Here is a 26,583-nt window from a genome sequence, read left to right as displayed (position 1 = left end):
AACTGAACATAATAAAAAATATCTTAACATTAAAGGTGTTTCTGGTGAGGTTCAGATGAAAATAAGGAAAATAAGAAACTGGAAGAAAGGCAAAGTGTAGAAGGTATGCCTGTTTTCTTCATGCTGCTTATAGTAAAGTGTAAGAAGAAAGAGATAAATTAGGGCAAAAACTGTGATAAACAAAAAGGAACCAGAACTGTAGAGAGTACAAATGTTGTAGCTGGACCACATTTTGTTGAAGAAATTAGATATCTGTCTTGTGGATCCAATCAACCAATCTCAGCAGAAGCCGGAAGAGACAGGATTGATAGGGTTATCTAGGAAAGATGTTGGAGACCCTCTTGTGTGATGAGGTAAACTCCCTGTATTGCACAGGAGACCAACAGGATTTTTGAGAAATTTATACCAACAGAAACACTGCCACAGCTTGGATGGAAAGGTACAGAGATGGGAGGAAATGAAGAATGACTCTGAGGGCAGAGCCACAGATGCAGAAGCCAGAAGGGACCACCATGGGTCCTGACGATAGAGCCATGAGCCAATAAGGATTATTCTCAGGCCTTGAAATATAATAGAACTTCCTTTTCTGGGTTTCAGATTTGTTTGGACCAATGATCCATTTATTCCTTCCATCTTCTTCCTTTCACAATGGGAATATCTATCTTATGCCTTTCCCACCATTGTATTCTAGAATTAGATAACTTGTTTTCCAGTTTTGCAAATCCACAGATAGAGAGGAATTTTGCTCTAAGATGGATCATACACACCTATACCTGATTTACATGCTGAGATTGGAAACTTTTCAAGTTGATATTTAGGGGAGAACTTGGATTTAAAGTTAATGCTGGAATGAGTTAAGACTTTTGGGGATGTTGAGATGGGGTGAATATATTTTTCACATAGGATGATATGAATTTCAGGGGACCACAGGGTAATTGTACTGGGTTGACTAGTGTCCTCTCAAATTTATGTCTTCCCAAAACCTCAGAATGTGACCTTTCTCGGAAAGAGGGTCTTTACAGATATAATTAGTTAAGAGGAGATATACTGGATTAAGATGTGGGCCTTATTAAATCTAGTGACTGGTATCTTTGTCAGAAGGTCTTGTGAAGACCATGGCAGAAATTGGAGTAATGCAGCTTTAAGTCAAGGAACACAAAGATTCCTGGCAACCACCAGAAGCTAGGAAAAGGGAATGAAATGACTTCTCTTTCAGAGCCTCCAGAAGGAACCAATTCTTCCATCTTCCAGAGCTGGCAGGTAATACATTTCTACTGTTTTAAGTCACCAGGTTGTGGTAATTTGTCATGGAAGTCTAGAAAACGAATCCAGAACCCATCTTGCAATTAACATATATCTTACTCATTTGTCAGTCCTGAGTTTAGGACCATCTCCTGTAAGTAGTCTTGTCTAATTCTACTGCTCCATGATCCTCGGGCATACCTTTATCACAGGACTTCCTATGCTGTGTTGACATTATCTCTTTATATGATATTTTCTCCACAGTGGTCTATGGATTTGCAGGCAGGGCTCAAGTCTTGCCCTATTTGTATCCCCAACATCTAGGACTGTGCTTGGCAGAAATAAAAATCTTAATCCTAATAGCTAATAGGTGGTGTGTGATTATATAGTCTCCTATAAATTCCACACAACTGCATAGTGTGTTTTTCCAATTTTACAGAAAAGGAAACTGAGGTTCAGGGAAGTTAATTTCTTGCTTTAGTTCACAAAGCAAATAAGAGTCAAAGCTAGGTCTTCAACACAGTCCTGACTCTAAATCACTTCATACTTCTCTCTTGATACTACCTGACCTAAGGAATTCCTGCTTACACCTGTAAGTAATTCACTTGCAAGAACTAGAGGAAGAGTAACAGCTCTATGAACTGAAATAAAATTGTACTTGAATGTTAAAACCCAAAGACAACCCAAGGGTTGTCTTAATATCTTTCATTTGTAGGTTCTTTGCAATTTATACATGTTTTAACATTTATTGTTATGTTTAATAATCAGAACAAACTTAGGAATTATTGTCCTATTTTTTGAAATGAGCCTGCTGAGGTGAATAGATGTGAAATAATATGTTCATGGGTATTAAGCTAGTAAGTTTAAGGAACGTGAAACTCTACCTCTGGCTCTAAATCTGAACTCTTCTTATTAGATCACAACTGAGCTTCATATCTCTCTCAGTCTAATTTAGAACTTGAAGTGCATTTATGTCTGTCTTTATTACATGCCATCCACGGCACTTAAACACATGTTTGTGTGTGCGTGTGTCTGTGCATGGGTGTGTATTAAGTCTCCTACTAGCAATGAGAATCCAGAGCCTCTAATTTCCATCCTATTCATTAACTACTGACGGGGCGAACAACTCACTGTCACCTCTACAGAGCCATTACTTTTACTTCTTACTTTGAAGAGAAATATTAATCCATGCTGAACAGTACCAAGCAGATCACCAAGCACTTTTTGTATCCTCAAATGAGTATTTAAGATTAGGAGACTTTTTTTTTTAAAAGATTTTATTTATTCGACAGAGATAGAGACAGCCAGAGAGAGAGGGAACACAAGCAGGGGGAGTGGGAAAGGAAGAAGCAGGCTCATAGCGGAGGAGCCTGATGTGGGGCTCGATCCCATAACGCCAGGATCACGCCCTGAGCTGAAGGCAGATGCTTAACCGCTGTGCCACCCAGGTGCCCCAAGATTTGGAGACTTTTATTATAAAAGGACAAGTCATGCATACTGATCAATAAATCTACCTCCAACGAATATATTTGATCAATTAACATGCCAACACTCTCCAGAACTTACCATCACTATCCTGTCAATTTAAAATTAATGTTTCACAAAAAGATTTGCCTCAATAGCAACATTCTGGAAACTCTTGATACAGTTATAGTCATATTTTTGTAACAACTCTTATGTGAAAGGTCACCATTTAAGAATACTTCATTGCCAAGGGTTATTGTTCAGTTATAGATTGAAAATACGGAGATCAGAGAGGTAAAATGATTTTCCTAAAAGGCCTACAGAGTGACCCATGGAATCAGGATTAAGACTCTAGATTTCAACTTCACAGCCCTTTGCTCTTTTCTAAGCACTGAAGGGTCATTCTACAGGATGAGCACAGTCATTTTACAAATGGTCTTCTATAGGCACGTAAGTGGAATCAGGTGTAATAAACAGGTGAGTAGAATCAGATGCTGTCAGGTGACCTCAACAATTAACAAAATAGTAAAATGTGATATATCAACATTTCTTCTTTTCACCATTATTCTTTGACCTGGAAGAATAGTAAATATTAGAGGTAAAATAGTGTTAATTGAAACTAAAGGAGTAGTAATTTCCCCCGGTTTATTCCTTTGATCCAAAATATAATATGGGTGCTTTGAAAACATCCTCTGATGGATCTACTAAAATTCTCTAAGAAGTCTGCTTAAATAAACCATAAAGTGGAGACATTACATTTAGGCTCTATGGCATATATCTTCCTTATATACCACTTTGTATGTGTTAAATCAGTATGAAGGCACTTAAACTCAGACACTTGCGGCACTTCCATTTTCAAAAACAAGGTGATATGAAGTCTTTCTTTAGCCCTTCTTGGGGTTCATGAATCCCTGTTTGGCACAAATATCTCACAAGTTATCTAAATATATCCATGGATCCATTGAATTGTCATTTAGGGCAGAAAGGCAACAGAACAAAACATGTTGTAGATAAAAAGAGTTGCTATCAGCTATCAGCTATTAGCTAACTACTCAACCTAGATTTGAACCAGTGGAAAATGACTTACTTTTTTTTGAGGGGGAAGAGATTATTACTGAAATGTAACACACAGATAGAAAACTACAAAAAACTCTTAAATGTATACCATGGTTAATTTTGATGATGTTAACAGACTTGTGTAAGATATTAAGCATACTAATAAAAAAACAAAACCAAACATTTCCAGCATCTCAGAATCCTGTCTTATTCCCTCTTCCTGTCATTTCCTTCTTCCCCCACAAGGGTAACCATTAGGCTGACTTGTACTGTCATAGATTACTTTTGCCTGATACTGAACTTTATACAGGTGCAATACTCTCTCAGTGTCTGGCTTCTTTTGCTCAACATTATGTTTGAAAGGTTCATTCATATGGTTGCATCCAGTTGTGACTTGTTCATGTTGGTATTCCCCATTATGCGAATATACCAAAATTTATTGATTCTGATATTTTTGTGTGTGAGAGAGAGTTCTACAAAACACTTAGCAAGTTTCAGTTATACACCACAGTGTTAACAATAATAACCACGTTTTATATTAGATCCTCAGAACTTATTCATCTTATAAATGAAAGTTAGGACTCTGCTACTAATTTCTCCATATTTCCTTCATCCCCTAGCCCTTGGCAACCACTTTTTTACTGTTTCTATGAGTTTTATTTTTTCAATTCCACACATAACTTATACCATGCACTACTGTCTTTCTCTTTCTGACTTACCATAATGCCCTCAAGGTTCATCCATGCTATCTCAAATGGCAGGATTTCCTTCTTTCTCATTGCTGAAAAATATTCCATATATATATAACAATTTATATATATTTCACATCTTCTTTATACATTCATTCGTTGAAGGACATGTAGCTATTTCCATATCTTGGCTATTGAGAATAATGCTGCACTGAGCTGGGAGGTGAGGGGATGGTGGTAGTGGTGCATTTATCTTCTCAAGTTAATGTTTTCTTTTCCTTTGGATCCAGAATTGGGATTACTGGATCATGATGCAGTTCTATTTTTAATTTTTTTAGAAACCTTCGTACTGTTTTCCAAACCGGCTGTACCAGTTTACATTCCTACCAACAGTATACAAGGATTCCCTTTTGTCCACATCCTTGCCAAGCCTTATCTCTTGTCTTTTTGATGATAGCCATTCCAACAGGAGTGAGGTGATATCTCATTATGGTTTTGATTTGCATTTCCCCGAGGTTTAGTGATGTTGCGCACACTTTCGTGTACCTGCTGGGCATTTATATGTCTTCTTCGGAAAGATGTTTATTCAGTTCCTCTTTCCAATTTTTAATCAGATAGGTTTTTTGGGGGGGTGAGAGGGGAGGTTATTTTGATGTTGAGTTGTGTGAGTTCCTTATATATATGTAATATAAATTCTTTATATATATATTAATTATATATAAAACCCTACATATCCGATATATGATTTGCGAACATTTTTTCCCATTCCAGAGGCTGTCTTTTCATTTTGTTGATGGTTTCCTTCACTGTGCAGAAACTTTTTAGCTTGATGTAGTCCCACTTAATTTATTTTTGCTTTTTTGCCTTTGCTTTGGTGTCAAATTAAAAAAAACAATCACTGTCAGGACTAATGCTAAGGAGCTTACCCCCTATGTTTTCTTCTAGGAGTTTTATGGCTGCAGGTCTTACATTCAAGTTTTTAGCCTACTTTGAATTGATTTGGTGTAAGGTGTAAGATAGGGGTCCAGTTCCATTCTTCTGCATGTGGCTGTCCAGTTTTTCCAACATGATTTGTCAAAAAGACTATTCTTTAACAATCCATTTATAATGGATTAAATAATATAAAATATTTAGGAATAAAGAATAAAATACGTAGGAATAAATTTAACCAAGGAGGAGAATGATCTGCACACTGAAAACAATAAGATATTGATTTTGAAGATGACACAAATAAATGGAAAGATATTCCATGTTCATGGATTAGAAGAATTAATATTAAAATGTCCACACTACCCAAAGTAATCTACAGATGGAATGCAATCCCTATGCAAATTCCAATGGCATCTCTCACAGAAATAGAAAAAAAAATCCTTAAATTCATATGGAATCACAAAAAATCTTACTTAAGTACTGAAAACAATCTTGATAAAGAACAAAGCTTGAGGCACCACACTTCCTGACTTCAAACTATATTTTAAAGCTATAGTAATCAAAACAGTATGGTATTGGCATAAAAACAGACACACAGATCAATGGAATAGAATGGAGAGCCCAGAAATAAACCCATGCATACATGGTTAATATATGACAAAAAAAGTCAAGACTATCTATTTTAATTTTGATAGACATTTGGCTATTATGAATGGTACTGCCATGAACAATTTTTTACATGTGTTTTTGATGAACACCTATATTTGTTTCTATTGGGCTTGTATCTGAGAGGAGAATGGCTTGGTCATGGGTATGTATATGTTTATCTTTAAAATATATCACCCATTTTTCCAAATGGTTGTACCAATTTACACTCCCAAAAGGAATGTATGAGAGTTACGGTTGTTTTCAGATCCTAAACAAGATTCAGTCATGCCTTTGTTTAATTTTAGCCATTTGTGTAGATATGTAATGGTGTTGCGCTGTGGTTTTAATTTGCATTTTCCCAGTGACTAATGAAGTTGAGCACTTTACATGAATTTATTAGCCATTTGGATATCCTCTTATGAAGTGCCTGCTCAAGTGTTTTGCTCTTTTTTTCTACTGAATTGATCGCATCTTACCTTATTAATTTGGAGGAGTTCTTTATATATAATGAAGAATGAGTCCTTTCTAAAGATATTATGGTAGGAAACACCTTATCCCATTGCATGGGTTATATTTTCACTCTCTTAACAGTATGGTTGGATGAAAAAGTTTCTTAATATAGTTTAATATACCAAATTTTCCATTATGGCTACTACTTTTATGGCATGTTTAAGAAATCATGAAATATCTCCAAGTCATGAAGCTATTTTGTTTTCCTTTAAAACTTTAAAACTTTCCTTTAAAAACTTTGTTTTATTTTTACATTATAGATCTGCAGTTCATCTGATTTTGATTATTGTGAGATGGGAGTCCCGATGATTTTTTTTTCTTGTATGGATATCCAATTGATCCAGCATGATTTATTGAAAAGACCCTTTTTTTTTCTACTGCAATGCAATGTCAGCTTTGTCATGTATCATACTACACTATCCATTGGTTTCTTTGTCTATTCTTGTACCAATTCCAACTGTCTTTGTTAATACAGCTTTATAATAGGTCTTGATATCTGGTAGCATACAGTTTTCTTCTTTGGATATTCTTTGCCTTTTGATTTCCATAAATGTTTTAGAACCAGTTTATCAATTGCTACAAAAAATGTCTCTAGGATTTTTTTACGGAAATATACTAAATCTACTCTCAGTTTGGGAAGAAATGACATCACTGTAATATCAGGTTTTCTGATTCTTGAATATGGTATATCATTCCATTTACTATGACATTTTTTGTTCTCTCAGTAATGTTTTTAATTAGAGGCCTTACACACTTCTTATGTTATATTTATTCCTATGTATTTCATAATTTCGGTATTGTTGTAAATGGTAAAAGTTTTATACTTCAAATTGTGTTGATTGCTATCTCAATTTCATTCCAAAATCATAGAGGATTAAACTTGAAATGTCCCTTACAGGCAAAGAGAAAATAGCTAGTAAGTGACAGCAACATATTTTGGGCATATGTTCTAAGGATAGAGCCTAGATGAGCAGACAAAATACAACCTCTCGAAGTTGGTGAGATCTTTGTTCAGTTTCTAGCTTTACTACTACAAAAAATCAGTAGCTCTCTGAGTCTTAGTTTTCTTCCTTATAATATGGTGTTATTATGGTTACTAGATATAATTATGTAAAGTACCTAGAACTGTGTGCATGTAACAAATGGCCATTGTTATTCAGATCATAGGGATGGTGTTTTTTTGTTGTTTTTGGTTTTTTTTCTTTTCAATATACTGTGCTATTCTTTCTGGCTCTTCCTTTTTTGGCTACCTCCTCAACCAAAATTTTTTAAAAAATATCATCTAACATCACACTTTCAGCTAGTTATATTATTGTGTATTATTTATAACCTGGCTTATTCCCAAATATATTTGAAATAACTAACGATAAAACTCACATGTATACCATTTAAGAATAAAGCCTAAGAAAGAAATCCATACCTGAATAGGTGAAGTAGGGCTATCATTCTCCTAAGATTTTAAGGTAAGATGGTTAATGTACTTGATCATTAAATATAGTTCTGAAATTCCTAGTAGCCAAGATCAAAGGGATCTTCACGGCCAGACACAGGGAAGAATAAAAATTTGGGGGAAAAAGATAACTGTTTTCCAGGAACTCAGTTACAAAAAAGACATATCATGTGTGTATAAAAGACAATGAATTTAATGCTAGTTTTACGTACTTTGACATTTTCTTTCTGTATTGTACCAACCCTGAAGGAATGTCAAGACAGAACATTACTCTGTAAATCATGAGAATATTTCTTTAGGAAGCTAAGTCCTAATGTACTCAATCTAAACTATTTTCTGATATTTGAATTTATTTAGTATAAATAATTAAGTTGCAGTGATATTATTTTTAAAAAATAAAAGGAATCCGTTTAAAATTCTTCTTACACTTTGCTTTCAAGTATCAATATTCTCAACTGTAATATTGGCAGGGGCTTAAGGAAAGACAAATCAAGATGGAGATTTCTGGCAGACACCCATGATGGTACATATCCTGAGCGTTATTTGGCTTAAGATCCATATGACTTAGAGACCAAATATGTGGCTGATATTGTAGCCCTCAAAGCTTAGGCATTCTACTAGTCTTAGTTGCCACTCCTCAGCAGATGACTCCCCAACCTGGATATTTACCCTAACTTCTCAGCCAAGCAACATCCACGCTCACATTTCCAATGTTGACATTATCATTTGGCTGTTCTACTAGTAACTCATACTTAACACGTATGAAATTAAACTCACTCTCAGATCTGCTCTTTTATCTTCCTAATTTCTATTTCTATTAAAAGAACCCTTAAAACCCCAGGTGTTAAGCTTAGATCTGAAAAACTTCTTTAATTGCTTCCATCCCATGCAGTGGTATACAAAGATGGGAGGCACTGGGAGCAATCTGCTCTGGGTGCAGGCAATATAGGATTCATTGTCTGTAGAGAATTGCAAACAACAATAAAAATGACTAAAAATGGGTAGGGTTTTTATTATTGCCAATTTTTGGCAATTTTAACCATGTCAGTCTCCCACCACATCCCACTTTGGTACACTCTGCTGTCCCTGTGCTCTTGAAGTTGAATTAGTTATAAAGTTATGTCCTTCTATCCTCTGAGATAACTCTTTCTATGTCCATAGCCTCAGGCTCTTTGCACTTAGACTTTTCTTCTTCCAATTCATCTTATACAAGCTACCAGAGTAAAGACAAGTAACACTTTCTGAACATTTCATTCCTTAGTGCATAATCCCTTAATAGCTCCCTATTGCCAACAGAATAAAGTTCAAAACTAGCTTGGTATTCAAGGCCTTGGTGGTCTCCCTTCCCTTTCAACCACCCGTCTCTCCATGCAGTTTCCAGAAAGAACCACATACTCTATTTCATGTATATGCTTTGCTTCTGGGACTTAGTTCGCTCCTATTCTTTTCCTTGCTCTTCCGCAGCATGTCTGTCTACATTCTACTCCTTCCGCTTCAAAGACCAACTCACTGCTAACCTCGTGCACGAGTATCTTCCTTATGTTAACTTCAAGAAAACTCTTCTCTGAGCTTGCCCAGCATTTTATCTGGTCTCTTTTATGGTGTTTGCTATTTTATACACAGATTTTTTTTTCTTAGTTCTTAATAGACTATAAGCTTTAACTAGCATGGCATACACTTGGCATTTAACAGATACTTCTACTTACTGTCACTCAAAAACTCCTTGGAGTTAGGAGTTTCATAGGAGCCCCCCAGCAACCATCCCATTCTTTACAGGAACTAACTCTAGATAAATACTTCTTGAAATGAAGGAAGTAGATAATATTCAGTTACTAATCTTGTGATTGTTGTTAAATATTCTGTTCTTGTTCTTCCCTGCTGTTCATAATTCCCAAGGAAAGGCCTGCCCTGAACAATACTATCTATTCAATTGCATTTTGCCCCCCATCAAAACCACATGTGCTCAATAAGTTTCTTTCATGTTACAAAGGGTTTAAATATGCACAGAAGCCCCAAAACTTTTACTTCAAGGCCATTTTGAATTTTTCCCATCTTTGAACTCTCAGCACATATTATTTATATTATTCATTTGGTTCTTAATCATATATTTCTTTGTTACATGTCTTATATTTTTAACTCATGCATTGTTCTTTTTTCCCAAGGGCTGGATATTTCTTCCTAACCACAGTGAAATTCTTTTGTGGATGAGGGCCTTGTATTAAGCTCCATTTTCCTCCCCAACATCTAACACAGGGCTATTTTTTTTTTTTTTGAATGAACTGTTTTGTTGAAAATACATTGGCTAGAAATTTATACTAGATATCTCCTCTCTTGTTAGTAGAATTAAATTTGGTAAAATTAATGTTGAAATACATCAAATGCCATGGAATTTATGTCAATTAACTTTTCTTAATCTTATAGGATTATTGCTGAATTTGGAATTATAGAAAAGATATTATTTACTTATCAAGAACTTTACATCTCTTTATATAACATTAAAGTCACAATTCCTATACTGAAATTAATCTTTTGAATTTAAAAACTTTTTAAAAGGAAATTAAGATGTATAAATTATTTTATGTTATTCAGTTAATAGCAGATATAAAAACTAGTAACAAAAAAACAATAACTTCTGCTCTTTGTTTGCTGGTTGTCAGACACTTGGCATGCATTTAATTCTTACACATACAGTAGATGGTAGGTATTATTACACTCCAGTTATAGATGATAAAATGAGAGCTTAGTGATTAATTTAACATAGCCAGGGTCACACAGACAATTTGTGTAAAAATAGGGATTCTACTCTTGGTTTATCTGACTATAAATCTTGTGTTTAAATCGGTAGGTTGACTGCCTTTCCAACGAGAAAAAAGATTGTTCCCCTTTTCTACTGATAAATGCTTTTCCCAACAACAATTCATTATGAAAATATTGAAGCATGCAGTTAAGTTGGAGGAATTGTGTAGCATCCACCATATACTTGCACTCCAGTTCCACAAACCTTAACATTTTGCTTTATTTGCTTTATATCACAGCTTTATCAAATGGATCTACCCATTTGTCCATTTATCAATCCATTTCTTTTGAAACATTTCAAAATAAGTTGCAGACATCAATAGATTTCATTGTTAAAACTTTCAGTATGTATTATTAATCAATGTTCATACTCATTTGTTCTGAGGAGAGTTTTAATTCAATCAAATGGAATTTTTCTTAATCACATAGACTTTCAAAAATTCCTTAGAAACATTTTTCTTCATGTGGTAATTCAAATCTTCAAGCTTTCTCTACCATGTCTTTCCAAAAATCTTTATCTGTGTCATAAGGAATGTGATGTGAGAAAGTATGGGTTCTCACGTTTCTTTAAATGAGGCAAGCATTCCACTACCTATGTCAATTTTAAGCCGGTAGGTCGAGTCTGAAAATGATAGCTCCTTTATGTTGTCTCTAGCTAGCTTCTTTGATATACATATATATGAAAAAAAAAAGGTCAGTGATGTCTACGATGTTTCCTGCGGCAGTTATAATTCAAGATCCTAAATAATAAAACAATTCCTATGTTCTAAAGTTTTCCTATGTCTCTGACAATTATGCACATATGCACATTACCCCTTGAACCCATATTCCACACTACTGTGGTAACTTATTTGCTTAATGATATTTGCCAGTGAAGTCATATTTAAGCTGTTAGCCTCTTAAGGTCTCCTGACAGTTGTCTGGGAGTTTTATGGTGGTATTGAGATAAACAAAAGTGACCCACATATTCATAAAGCTCTTCCTCGGTACTGATTCCTACCAGGACCTGGGTTTTTGGTAGTCTCTATCAAACTGTGAAGGTAATTGTGGAAGTAGTTGTGAGAGATTGGTACTTTTCTAAAATGCTGTTGTTGGTTTTACTCATTAGGATTCCTAGGTAACTGACCTGTTTCAGGGTTTCTGCTCTGACACTAATGCCTGCTGGGATAGGGCATTTCCCAGTTGCTATACTCACTTAATTTTACAGTGGGCAAATCCTTAATTACTTTTTTTATAAGATGGGTCACAGAAGACAATTCCACCAGTATTGACTGAGTAGCTCAGATTAGAACATTCTGAGTCTTGTTCATTCACTATACCCAATTTTTCTCTTTTATACTCTTGCCATTTCAGCAAAAGTTACAGAAAACAAAAAAGTGTCATTTATAGTATTAGTTCTCAGTGATTAGAGACTCTAACAGTGGTTAGAGACTCAAGAGACCTGATAGGAGGGCTTATTAAACTGAAGAATTCAGGGCCTTACTGAGATTAGCTAATTCAAAGTGTCAGAGGGGACTGGGCCTGAGAATCTTCCTTTTAACAAGCATTTCCCTGGTGAATGTGAAACAACTATAATTTGAGAACCACTGATTAGAACAGGCTTCTCCTAGAGAGAAAAATCTTACAGGTAAACTCCAGTTTTAATGTAATAAAAATATAGACAACTGAAGGACTTGCAGGTCAAATCTTATTTGAACAAAAATTAGAGGATAACTAAGCTGTTTGGAAATGTTTAAATTTTGTTCTTAATAAAATTTCCAGTTTGTAAAAAGTGACCTTAACACTATGGAGTAAATTTTCTCTCTATATCTACAAACGGTCTGATCTCAATAGGAGAAACATATCACATTTTTAAAACCACTCAGTTTTTATAACATTCCTAGAGAGTTGGTTTTGTTGCATTTTTATAATGGGTTTTTTGTTTTGTTTTGTTTTGCTTTTGCTTTTGCTTTTTCTGGTAGGTACCTGAGAAGTTTCTGGCCAAAGTGATCATGAGATTTAAAGGACTAGAATCTTACAGTCATTTCTATTTGGTGGTAAAAGAAAAAGGAGTAATGTAATCCTTTCTTATCTGTAATGTAAACAGCATCTATTCTGGTACCTTCATTAAGAGTGAATATTTAATCAATGGACAAATTCAACTACTTTGTTCAACATATTGCTAGGCTCCATGGAGAATTGCACAGAAATGTAAGACTTGTTAATGGCCTTTCATAATAGCACAGGCTTTTGAGAGAGGTGTGATGTGGATAGAAAGAAATACAAAACAAAGAAGTTCATATGTTCTACCAGTGCTACATACAAATATGGGAGATGGGGAGAGGAATACCAGGCGCTATGATTAAGAATGGTTTCACAAAAGCTTGAACTTGGTCCTTAGAGGTAAGTAAGACTTTCAGGAGACTAAGGAAAAGTCAAGGCTGAGAGTTTAATAAGAGCATGGCACAGAGGCACATCATCCAGCTTAAATATAGTTAAGAGCAGAGGTTTGGTCTGGAATCACAGAGGGAGACAAGGTTGAAAAGTGTAAATGGTACTTGATTTCAGATGCAATGCCAGACTAAGAAGTTTGAATTTTATGAGGAGTTTCTGATGATAAGAGCCTCTGGGAGGTTTGGATTAAGATAATGACTGAATGTGAGTGGGGGATGGGTTAAATAGGTGATGGGGATTAAGGAGGGCACTTGGTGACGAGCACCAGGTGATGTGTGGAAGTGTTGAATCACTATGTTGTACACCGGAAATTAATATTATTACACTGTACGTTAACTAACTGGAATTTAAATAAAAACTTTAAAAAAAAAAGGAAAGCTGTTTTCAATTCCTCAAGAACTGGGTTGCAAACCAAATAACATTATTAGGTTGATGTACTCGTTGACTATATCTTCTTAGGGAAAAAAAATCAGAGATAATGATTGAATGACATGATAAATGGTTTCATGTCTTTAGGAATATGTAACTGAAAAAAGAAACCTCTACTTAGAGAAGTTGTTCTAATTAAAAAAAAATAACCGTACCCTAATTATCCTAACTATCCATTGGCACACTCCAAAATTTGATGTGGGCAAGACCTGTTTTGAATAATCAGTGTACATGCACGTGCACAAGTGTACCATCACCAAACATTCTAAGGGCTAAGGATAACACATTTCCCTTGCCTTTGTGAAAAGGGATATTATCCTGTTTCCCAATCTAAAGAGATATTGGGGGAAATGTCTAAATAAAAGATGAAAAAAAGCCAAGGATATATTCTGTCTCCTCCAATCCTCTATCATACCTTGGCTCTTTACTTCTCATGCATTCTTATGATACTAACTGCTGCAAATGCAGGGGCCAATCCCAGAATTCCCTGGCGCAATCGAATCTGTAATTTGAGCAGGGCTTGGAGAGGGTAGTTTATCTCTAAGGATCTCTTCCAAGATGACTCACTCATATGCCTAGCAAGGTAGTGTGGCATTTATCTGTCAGCTCAGCATGGGCTGTCAGCAGAGGCTTCAGGTCCTTTTCACGTGGGCCTTCCCACACATTGGGATATATAAGCTACCTTATAGCATGGCAACCTGGTTTCAAGAGTGAATATTCCAAGACACAGAATGTGGAAGCTTCTAGCCTCTTAAACATAAACCCTAAAACTAGAAAGCTTCACTTCCTCTATATTCTGTTGGTACAACAGTCACAGAACTTACCCAGATTCAAGAAGGAGAAACTTAGACCCCCACCCCTTGACAAAAGGAATGTTAAAGAATTCAAAGAAAGTTTTAATTTATCAAAAAGGTAAGATTACTTAGCAACTGTATATATTATGAAAGCTTCCTTACCCTTTATCACTTCATACCCTTCCAGGGAGGACAAATGGTACTTGTGTAGTAATATACAAAACATCTAGCTACAGACACACCATGTCAGGAATAACATATGCCTTATATAATTGGAAGCAAAGATCTACTTTGAAGTAAGGTCTTCATATCTGATTTTGGTACTGAACTTACTTTCTAGATAACGTGCTATTTAAAGATGTGTTATCTTGCATTCATGATTAAGCTTGGTAACTGACTAGATCACAGACTAATTGGCTATGCCATCAGGAAAGCATAAAGCCTATTAACACTGTTTAAATGTTACCTCTAGCATACTAAATTTCCTTCAATAAAATAGTATTTGACTTTTCTGTAGATTCACTTTCTCCTCTCTCCTAAACACTTAGCCTCAAATTACTGTACTAATTCTTCCAGATTTCTTATATATTTTGGAGTCTACATACTACATTTGTCTTTTTAAGTTCAAACATCATAACTTTTCATATTTTGTTACAGAGCCTTGGCTTCATGTTTATTCTGTTATATTGGATTATAACTGGAAGCTTATAAAATCTTTAAAAGCTTCCTTTCAGAAGAATAATCCAACGCTATAAAATGATACTTAGTGGGTAAACATTTTCTGATTGAAGAGAAAATACTATCAATTCTGTTTCCTAAAGTCAAAGTAATCTAGTGATAGTGGAACGCTTTGCATACAATACAAAGAATAAAAAAAAAAAGAGTACTATTTTATGTAAGTGTTTTCTTTTAAAAAGATAAAATAATCATACTATTTTTAAAAACCCAGTCAAGTATTGCAAAGATGATTCAACATTTTTTAACTAAACTATTCACATTCACTTGCTAATATGTTGACAACCTATGGTTGTATATATTAGAAGCGAAAATTTAGAGAGAAATATTTTAGAAGTATGTACTTAGAATTGCATTGGACATAATGTACTTATTCAACATATATTACTAAAAAAGAGTTTTAATGGTCAACTCTGATCAAAAACAGGATTTACAATTATTTTCTAAGCTATAACATTAAAAATTAACAGCAGATTATTCAAAACCTCAATGCTATTCATCTCTCAGCTAATGTCTTATGACTATTAGTCAACATCATAAAAATGCCATTATTTCATTTAACTTTTGTTGATGCCTGTGGGATAGGGCTGGCAGAAAAAAAATAAAGCCTCACATCAAAAGAATGACCTCATTTACTCTAAACACAATTGAGAAAAAGATTAAAAAGTCAGAAGAGTTATCAGCAATACCTGATCTTGAAAAATAAAATAAAAAAAAAATCCTGGGGCATTCTGTCAGTGGTGGGATTAATGTAATATTAATTATAGTGATATGTCAACAAAAGATGAAGAGATAGAATTTAATAGAAGAATCAAAAAGCATCCTACTGTGAAAACATACTAGAAAGGGAAGGAATATTGGCTTAGATAGCAGTTAACTCAAATTTGGATAGGAATGTGAAACCTATTCTACCAAGAGGTGCCATAAATTTATTTATTTATTCAGTAATCTCTACACCCAAAGTAGGGATTGAACTCACGACCCTGAGATCAAGAGGTGCATGCTCTACTGACTGAGCCAGCCAGGCACCCCCTAAGGGTACTTTTTATGGCTTCCATGACCAAGACTCTTATAGGCCTAATTTCCCTATTACTTGGGATCTTAGAGAACCTTACGCTAAACCATCCCTAGCTTTCATTAATTTACTTCAGGGTTTGGAATAGCCAGGTATCATCCATACAGTCTCAAACCTGGGGCTGGAAAAATGGCTGGTTGTTCTAGATGAGTGCTTATTTGGGGAGACTCTAGGGAGCAATTCTTGACTTTGTGCACCTGGATGGCTCATGAGTTAGGAATGGTAAATGGAGACTATGCTTTTGAATATCAGGTTTAAGGGTAAGGGCACATGGTCCAAACCTGAAATAATAAGGTGGGAACTCATGAATCCTATACATTCCCAAAGAAGGTCAGGCAAATAAGGAAAGATAAATGGGCAGATAAGATCAATCACTCATATAGAATTTAAAAAGTTAAATTTAGTGATTTCTAAAGCCCCACATTAACTTGAAAATAATTTGGTTTCAAAGATTTGGTATTACTGTTGAGAATTCACAAGTCAAAGTATTTGAATATCTTTAATGAAATGTTTTTATTATTATTTCTATTATAATGAATAAAATGAGGACTGACTTCACAGGGTTGCTGCCTGTGCAGTTGCATAGGGCCCTGTGGTTAGGGGTGCCTCAAGCTTGGTTAAATACTCTGCTGAAATTCTTGAGATTCTCCATCTTGAAATTCTTAACAATATTTGAACAAAAGGCTTTGTATATTAATTTTGCACCATATATTACGTACTTGGTCTTGAATAAAACCTGTTATGACTGGGTTATATACCAATACTGAGAGAGAATAAACCAAATATTAAGCAAAAATGGAGTGTTGGCTACAGTAATCGTTTGTAAACACTCTTCTCTTCTGATTCCCCAACTTCCTAAAGCATTTTTCTTGTGTTCTCCTTATGCTAAGGCTGGATAGGAAAGTACCTAATTCAGGAAGATTTTAACTCCTTCTGGGCATAGGAAATTTAAAGGGAACTGATGGACAAACCTAATGAAGAAATCTAAAAGGGATGAATTACTATTGATGGATGTTTAGGGTAAATGTTTTTGATGATGGATTTTTCTCCACTTTTCCTTTTACACAAAATACAAACTTGATTTACTTTTAATGGGTGAGCTGAGAAAAAGAACCACTTACTCTACTCTCTTGTTCCCTACTTTGACTTCACTTCTCATAGCAAAGGAAAATCCCTTTTCCTGCTTCCCCTCAAAAATTTTCTTTTCTTCTTTCTTTTTAAGATTTTATTTATTTATTTGAGAGACAGAGTGAGTGAGAGAGACAGCACAGGAGCTAGGGCAGAGGGAGAGGGAGAAGCAGACTCCCCACTGAGCTGAGAGGCCAATGCGGGGCTCAATCCCAGGACCCCAGGATCATGACCTGAGCTGAAGGCAGATGCTTTAACCAACCGAGCCATCCAGGCGCCCTCTCAAAAATTTTCTCTACTTCCTCTTCCTCAGTGTTCTTTGCTAGCTCTTTGTATAAAGCAGGTGGCAGGAAAACTTTGCCTCCCCAGTCGAATACCAATTGAAACTGCCTATTGGTTGTGGATGATTTTTACCTCAGTCACTAGCCACAATTTCCCTTCCCAAGACGATTTCCCTTTATGTTCTTTTACACCACCCCCAAACCACCCCTCTCACAGCATAGTGAATCTCAATGCAGCTGAATCATGCAGGTCTGATTTAGCCTGCAAAAATGTCAGTCAAAGCAAGCAAGATGTACTCTTTGGCCTTGAATGCTCTAAGCTGCTATGAATCATAGGTTTAGTTTTTGCCAAATGAAAAGCAATTTCACTTGCAAAAAAATATCTGTGGGGATACTTATGGCTTTTAACTCACAGGGAAAACGTACTAAAATCGTCCAGGGGAAAGGAAATTGTGTGTGTGTGTGTGTGTGTCTGTGTGTGTCTGTGTGTGTGAATCTTTTATGAAACCAGAAAAAAAGAACCAGAATTTACTGCATTTGCTTTCAATTAAAATCTTTTTATTTTTCAGCTTCAACAAACAGGTGTTAACCATTAGACTAATAAATTGCTTCTTCAAATGGACCATATCAATGAGTTAGATATTTAATAAGGTTCAAATTTTTGTAAGGGAGCAATTCAGTTAGACTTGGTTAGGAAGACTTTTAAAATCAGTTGCCAAAATATTGAGCAATATGATATTTTCTCTAACTCCTACTTATAAGCACAGTATAAAATGGTTTTGTGAATATTGTATTCTATAATCTTGGAATTTGTTCTTAGGAAAGAAAAATTTTACAAAAAATTGTTAACCTTCTTTTTCACCTTGGAATCCAATTCCACAAATTGCAAGCCCTGTTCTGTTAGTATGGCACTTCATCTCTAGCCACAGAACACCTGTAATGGTCAAAGGAGCTTTCATTTCTTATGAGAACTGTCTATCCTGACTTTTAAAGTGCAACTTAAGACATTGTTCAATATGTTCAGTCTATACTAGCCTTCAGCTAATCCAAGACTCCTCTAAACAATGGTTATCTCGTACAGTGGCAGCCCCATTAAGCTGTCTGAAACATCTCATCTTATTTTTTCTCCAAGATTGTTCTTGTTATGAACAATTTTTGTACCATAGAAAAAAAATTGTGAAGGAGTAAGCATTTCAGATAACATTTCAGATTAGGCTATTACAGTAAAATTGAACATCCCCAATCAAGTCATCGAGATTCTAAACTGATTTACTCCATCTATGATCTTTTCTGTTTTTAACTATTTGGAAAAGACAGAAAACTAGAACTGATTTCTCTCCTGAAAATATACTCAAGGAAGGAAAGCACAGAAAAGAGTAAAGCTAGTATATTAGATTCACAGTCTGCTGAAAACCTAATAAAAAAGGGCATTTTCTAAAAATGCTGGGAGATGATGTGACCTAACAAGATTAAGAGACAGACTGTAAGCAAGAAGCCTGTGAATGTTTGTCTTGGTTGCATCAATCACTTTGGGAAAATTATTTAATCCTGATTATTCTTATATTTTTTTCTCTGTAAAATGGGGATGATGTTTCTTACCACAGCGCTAAAGTAACATATCTGCTAAATAATGAATCTTTTCTGTTACTAAATGTACTTTAATTCCTGTAAGATCTGGCTTCCTAAGAAGTTAATATCATCTGCTACATAAGATCAAAACTGTTTTTTTTTAAATTTTGTGTTTCCTAGGTGAAACATTAATTCCTGTAAGATCTGGCTTCCTAAGAAGTTAATATCATCTGCTACATAAGATCAAAACTGTTTTTTTTTTAAATTTTGTGTTTCCTAGGTGAAACATTTTTAATACACTTTATTTACCTTGAAGTAGATATATACTTTTTAAAAGTAGAGCACATATTTTTAACACACCTGACTTGTAAATCAAGAATATTCTTCTGAACTGCTTTACATTATATTTTTCATATTTCACACCTACTGAGCATGTAGATATATTAAGAAAATCCATCAATAAACTCTTTAAAAGACCAAGATTAACAATATAAATTCTGAGGCATTTTCAGCGGTTTTATTAATGCTTTATTCAAACTCACTAACTGATGTCACCAGAAAGACCTCTAAGTATTTTTTTTTTCTCAAATTTTGGAAGCTTACCATTTTAAATAGGAATTTATTTTCTGTAGACTGCAGTTTATTTTTACAATACCAGGGTTTGTTTTATTGACTTCAAATATGTAATTTTCTCAGCTTCAATTATTGTATGTGTGAGTAATAGACATTTAATTGCTAATTTGTTGGAAGATCTATGCCTCAATATACTTTTGACATACTTTTACTTAAAGAGGACAGATATTTACTTTAAGTAAGTTTAATCAGTTAACTTTTTCACTGATCTGTTAAAACTATTTTCCTTTGTTAATGAAAAACAGCTTAGAAAATATTGAGGATAAAAAATGAGACAACTGCATACACTGATTACAGACCTTTAGAGTTTTACTGCCATGCTCTACTGACCTCTGATCTACATTGCTTCTAATATGCCATTTTTACTTGCAGCATCATTTTGAAGATTTTATGAATTGATGGGATTTGGGCTTAAAATAGTAATTTAATATAAATACTGCTATCAATGTGTTCACTAGATGGCATAAATTTTTAGACCTCCTTATACAGATTTCCTTTTGATTTTTTCAGTTAAAAATAAACAAACAACTTTCAGGGCAGTACAACCTAGATCCAGGTTTTGCGGAACCCAAAACTTTTGGAGTTACTGAAACCTTCTCTAAGAAAAAGAAAATAAAATTAAGAATATAGCATTAAATATCAGTCTTTGCAAACATCCTGTGAATATAAGGGGCCTTTAGGCTTAAGCTTCATTACCTTCCAAGTCAATCCACTTCTTGAGCAATAGCTATTTGACTCTTCCATATTGTTCTAAGACATGCACGAGAACAAATCTAGAACCCAAGACACTATGTTTAAGTAGTAAAAATAGGAGTAAGAACAGTTACTACTTAAAAAGTGCTTATAAAATGTCCTAAGTACAGGATAGCCCTTTATATGGATGATCTCATTAAATCCTCAAAACCACACTATGAGGCTTTTATTTATTTATTTTTATTGATGAGGAAACTGAGCTCCGATAAGTTAAATAATATGACCTAGATCGACCAACTATCAGGTGATACATCTGAAATATGAAACCAGGTGTGAATAACTCAAATTTGGAGATAATCAAGACTAATTGAACCAAAGACCTCATTCTTTCTTTTCTTTCTTTCTTTCTTTCTTTCTTTCTTTCTTTCTTTCTTTCTTTCTTCTTCTTAAATGTGATTAATATCTTTAATAATTCTATAACTTATAAATCCTTCCACAAAAGGGCTTTACAGTTCTCCAGTTTATTGGAAACATATCTTTATAAGAAAGTCAACCCTAATGTTGAAGCAATAATACAAACTTTTAATTACTGGCACTATACCACAAAGCAAAATGAATATCTTACTTAAATAAAGCAAGGATAATATTTCATTGGGGAATATATCCAACACATTTTTTTCTATATATATCTACATCCAATTGTGGGTTTTTTTATAGCTTAATTTAAAAACAAATGCAAATTTTGAAAAAGTAATGAAAGCTTTGGTTTGATCAGTACACATACCATATAGGTTGTTTTTATAGCAGATACTAGTTTGCCAAACTTCAATGACAAAACACTAAGTTGTGAGTTTGGTATTGTCCAGCTAGCTGTTTCTCAGGGCCCCAGAGAATCTGGTGGTGAGTAATGTTGAGAAACACCTAATTGCCACCATTTCTCTTCTTACCAGTGACTCCACTGAGATAGAACATCATTTCCTTAAGGCACAAGGCCTTGCAAAAAGCCTCCCACAAGTCCACTGGATATCAAATGTTCTATTTGATAAGTTCTGTTGCTTCTTTAATTATATTGTTGATTTCATTTGCTCATTTCTTAATCTGTCTTTTCCCTTTGTTTACATCTTTTTCAGCTCTCTTCTAGTCAATCCACAGGTAGCCGCTGTGGCTGGCAATCTGAAGAAGAAAGCCACCACCCGCAGTGGTTGCTGCAAGTTTTCCAACTTTCTGGAACAAAAATCCCACACGGCAGCCTGTCACTCCACCCACTGCAATCTGTGGCTACTGAGTATTTTTCTACCATAGGTCCTGAGCTGTGCCCGAACACTTGATTGCACCAATGCTGTCTTCTTGCATACTCAGTTAAATCCAACACTTCGTAAGACTCGCCATCCCTTTCATGCTCTTGACGAGAGGGCTTCCAGGTCGTCATGAGCTGCTGCAGCCAGCTCTGAAGGCAGTCTCGGCCTGCCCTCCTCTTCCCACTACTTTTCTCTTTTCTTTTTTCCCCATAGAAATCCCACTTTGAAGCCCATGATAAATCACAAGTAGAAAATTATAGACTCTTGAGAAGATGTAATCTGGGTTATCCCTCTCCCCATACCATCTTCTGGAAATAGCATGTTCCTCTACTACGATGTACTGAGCAGTATGTGTCATCCCCTGTGCTAAGTGCATTTAATCCTTCCAACAACTAATGAAGTATCAATATATTCACATAACAGATGAGGTAAGATCAAACACACATCTGACCCCTTAAATCTACTATAAGAAGGGTAATTCACAAAATGTTTCAAGCACTTTCATTTCAACCCTGAGCCCTCAGTATTGATGACATCTGCATAAATTTCAGCTACAGGAACTTTAGAAACTGAAAATGTGCACTGTTTAGCAATGCTTTATCTTTAAGTTTGATTAACTTATGGGAATAACTTCCACGATAACAGGCATTCCAAAGAAACCTCCACAGTTTCTAGTTTCAGTGCAGAAGGGGTTGACCTCAATAATTACTTTTACAACTCTGAAACTGAAAAAACGAGTATAAGCGCCCATGCTTAAAGAAATTATTTTTCCCATTTAATTGCTCTGGACATTTTCTCCTGTATTATGGTTGACAATGTATCACTTTGGTTAATTCCTTCGTTATTATTTTCATCTACTGTAATGGAGACAAGTCATTAAATAATACTTGGTTTTTCATATATCTGTATATTTTACTTAAAATGCAATTTCAATTTTTTTATTAGTAAGAAAAGAAAAAGATGAAAAGTGACTCACTTAAAACATAGAACTTAATAAAGTTAATTCATGTAACAAACTTCTTCTGTGGAAAACAAAATACTCTGTATTCTTGCTAATTCTCACAAGAGCACAATAAATATTGTAAGCCTAAATTTAATAATGTTACTGCTCCCTAGCTTTAAAATTAAATGAAATAATTATGAACTGTACAATAAAAGTGAGCTAAATTAACAAATTAAAATCTTCCTTTAAAGTGCAGTTAGGAGGAAGAAAGAGCCACTTGACAATGTCAGGTAAAGTGAATAGGACACGTAAATTTACAATGTTCATGGCTTAGAGTTGCTGCTGACAAGGAAAAACTGTAATGACTCATATTCTCCTATAGCCAAGAGAACAATCAATGGATGGATGGTCAAAAAATGGGACACTCATTTGCTCCTTGAAATGAGAAAATGTAATTAGATTTAAAGGACATAAAAATGGCACAGAGATTTGATAGGGCCTTGTTATCTTGTCTTCCTAATTCCAACAGTAATGTAGATAAGCATATCTACTAAGTCATAAAATAGCAAATCCTAAAGCAAGCAAGAAAAAAGGGGTTCCCAGCATCTCCAGAAGAGCAGAGAGGGTATGTAATGTTTTTTTTTTTTTTAAAGATTTTACTTATTTATTTGACACAGAGAGAGAGAGCCAGAGAGCACAAGAGGGGGGTGTGTGGAGAAGGGAAAGGGCAGAATGGCAGAGGGAGGAGAAAAGGCAGACTCCCTGCTGAGCAGAGAGCTCCCCCATGCAGCTCAACCCTAGGACTGCCGTCCTCCCTCCCCTGATCGTGACCCCAGCTGAAGGCAGATGCTTAACCTACTGAGCCACCCAGGTGCTCTATAACGTTAATACTAATGAAAGTGTCCACTATTTATCAACTATTAGCTACGCTGGATGATTTATATGCATATACTTGTTCTCATAACACTTAGAAACATAGATGTTATTATTGTCATTTTACATATGGAGATATATGAGGCTAAAAGAGAGCAAGCAATTTATTTAAGTCACAGAGTCAGAAATTGGAAGAGGTAGGATGGAAATCATAGGCTTTGCAGAAAATGAATAAGGAACATTTTGGTATTCAAACTACTGATCAAACAATCAATTATTGATCATGTACCTTTAGCATTTTTACCACCACTTACCCTTCTCGGTTGGGAAGAGAAAAATTAAATAATTACAATATCCACAAGAATGTTCAAGCCACTCAGTGTCAAAACTACAATGACTAAGCTCCACTCATAATTAAAGTCTTCAGACGGTGGCCCTGGGGTTATGTACCAAGATAACAAACAAAACTCTTGTAAAGTGATTCTTATGTGCAGCCAGGATCGAGAACCTCTATGATACACTAAGTGAAACTGGCCAAGAAGAATAAGAATTAAATGATAAAAAGACCAGAGTAGGGTGAATTGTCAAGAAAAGAAGAATATGGAGTAATGGGAATGATAGAGACCTTGAAAGATAATGCTGGTTGGTGGGTGAAAGAACAGATAAAAGAGAAGATTATGAACAAAAGCATAGGTGCAGGAATGGGCCTGATGCAATGAAAGGAAAAGTAGTTACAAGATTGAATGGGTGAAAGTAATAATGATTGCTAGTAAAATATAACTTAGATTTGATGTGGTAGCCAACATAGGCTCTCATAAGCTTAAAAAATGGTGGGAGGGAACTGAAAAAGGTAGTACTCTATCATAATAAGTCTGGTCATGGCAAGCAGGATCAATAAAACAGAGAACACAAGCAAGGTAGATGACTCCAAAGTTCCTACCCTTAAAACTAGATTAATAGCAGCATTGGCAAAAATGGAGCTGTTCAAAAGGAAAGTCAGCTGGGGGGAAGATAATGGGGCTTATTTAATGTTCACTGAATGAATCAATGAATGATGAATCTGTCTGGGACTTGCTCAGTTACGAGGAAAACTGTACTATAATGATTTAAGACTACCGAGCTGGAGCAAAGGTATGGTAAGGTACAAAATATCTATGTTTAATAAATAAACGAGTGAGAACAGTTAGAAGGGATTACTGAAGCACTGAGAAGTGATAAACTCTCAGGACACTACGAGTCATAAGATAAAGCAGTGGGTCATAAAACCTTCATAATAATTATCCTAAGCTCTTGCAATTGTGAAAAGCTTCACAATCTAAAAAATTATAATAATTCTTACAATAACTCAGTGATGTAGGCAGAGCAAATGTTATTATCCACAATTTTCATATGAGTAAATTGAAGCTCAGAGTTTATGTGACTTCCCCAAGGTAACACAACTGGTAATTAGGAAAACCTGCACTCAAATCCAAGTCTTTTGACTCCAAATTTTATTCATTAATTAAGGCCAATTTATATAATTCTAGACAAGATTCAGTCCATGAAGCCATAATAGTTGAAGATAAGAAAGGATTTGTAAAACTTAAATATTTTAATGAAGAAAAATAAGAGCATATAGCATTTTTTCCCCAAATGATTCTAGATTTCATATATTCCCTTTCTTTCTACAAAGAAAGTCAAACTTACCTTCATCATTATAGTGCACAATGCCAGGGATTCATTATATCAAAGTTCTATTAAAATGTGAATTCATATGGCAGCATAAACATTGAGGTGCTAGTTTTCACCATCAGATTTCAAAGAGCAAAATGTTTAGGGTATTGGCAAGGCTGTAGGAAACAGTCATTGTGATAACTGTTGGTAGGAGTCTAAGATAATATAGGACACGACAACAGTTATTTTTTCAACCAAGGACATTTGCAATGTCTGGAAACACTTTTGGTTGTCACATCTAGTAGCATCTCGTGGTTAGAGGCCACAGTCCTCCACAAGAAAGAATTATCAGGCACAAAATGTCAGCAGTGCTGAGGCTGAGATATCCTGCTGTATAATCAACTTGGCAATCTTGGTCAAAATTATAAATGCACATTCCTCTTGAACCAGAAATTTTACTTCTACTGTTTTTCCTACTTACACATGTACATATCCATTCATTGAATACTTACTCTGGGAGCTAGGATTGTATCAGGGAACGAACCCAAGAAAAAATTTTGCCTTTTGGAGCTAACATGCTAGTGTAGGAATTGAAAATGAAACAAATAAAGAAAATACATAGTATATTAGAGGATAAGAGCTTTAGAGAAAGGGGGGCAAAGGAAGGTTAATAAGAAGATCTGGACAAGAATATTTACTGCAACATGGTTTGCAATAGCTAAATGTTGCGAAAAGCCTAATCATATATCAGTGGGGGACTAGTTAAATAAATTATGGAGCTATGGAACACTATGCAGCCATTAAAAAAGTAGTTATCCATAAGGTTAATATGTAATTATCAAGCAAAGTGAAGAGCACTGCATCTATAAAGAAGAGAACATTGATATTAGCACCGATACGAAATATTTCTGTAAAGAGACACAAAAGTCCTGAAAATACTGGTTACCTCTAAGAAGATGAATAGATGGCTAGGGGATCAAGGTGAGAGAGGGGTTTAATTCTCATTTTACTATATCCTCTTCTGTATCTTTTGATTTTTGAATATGAATGCTATATAATAGGCATTGAATACCTAGTAAAATGATTCAATGATTTTTCTGAAAGTATCTTCATGCTAGAGAAGATTTAAAAATATACATACTTATATATATGTGTGTGTATATATCCATCCATCCATTCATCTATATAAATATACACATACTCCACACACATTAACACATTTTCTTAATTTATTAAAAATACAACATGAATCAAAGGTTTA

General features: G+C 34.9%; 1 protein-coding gene and 1 pseudogene across 1 annotated transcript in view; both read right to left on the bottom strand.

The window, feature by feature from the left end:
* Positions 1 to 26,583, bottom strand: part of ATRNL1 (attractin like 1) — a 723,131-nt gene that overhangs the window by 159,915 nt on the left and 536,633 nt on the right. The window lies entirely within an intron of this gene.
* Positions 21,390 to 22,278, bottom strand: LOC105236878 (annotated as a pseudogene).

This window comes from Ailuropoda melanoleuca, chromosome 6 (genome assembly GCF_002007445.2).
Source record: "Ailuropoda melanoleuca isolate Jingjing chromosome 6, ASM200744v2, whole genome shotgun sequence".
Taxonomy (NCBI): domain Eukaryota; kingdom Metazoa; phylum Chordata; class Mammalia; order Carnivora; family Ursidae; genus Ailuropoda; species Ailuropoda melanoleuca.
The sequence above is the reverse complement of the archived record's forward strand: the minus strand, read 5'-3'. Positions and strand labels throughout refer to the sequence as shown.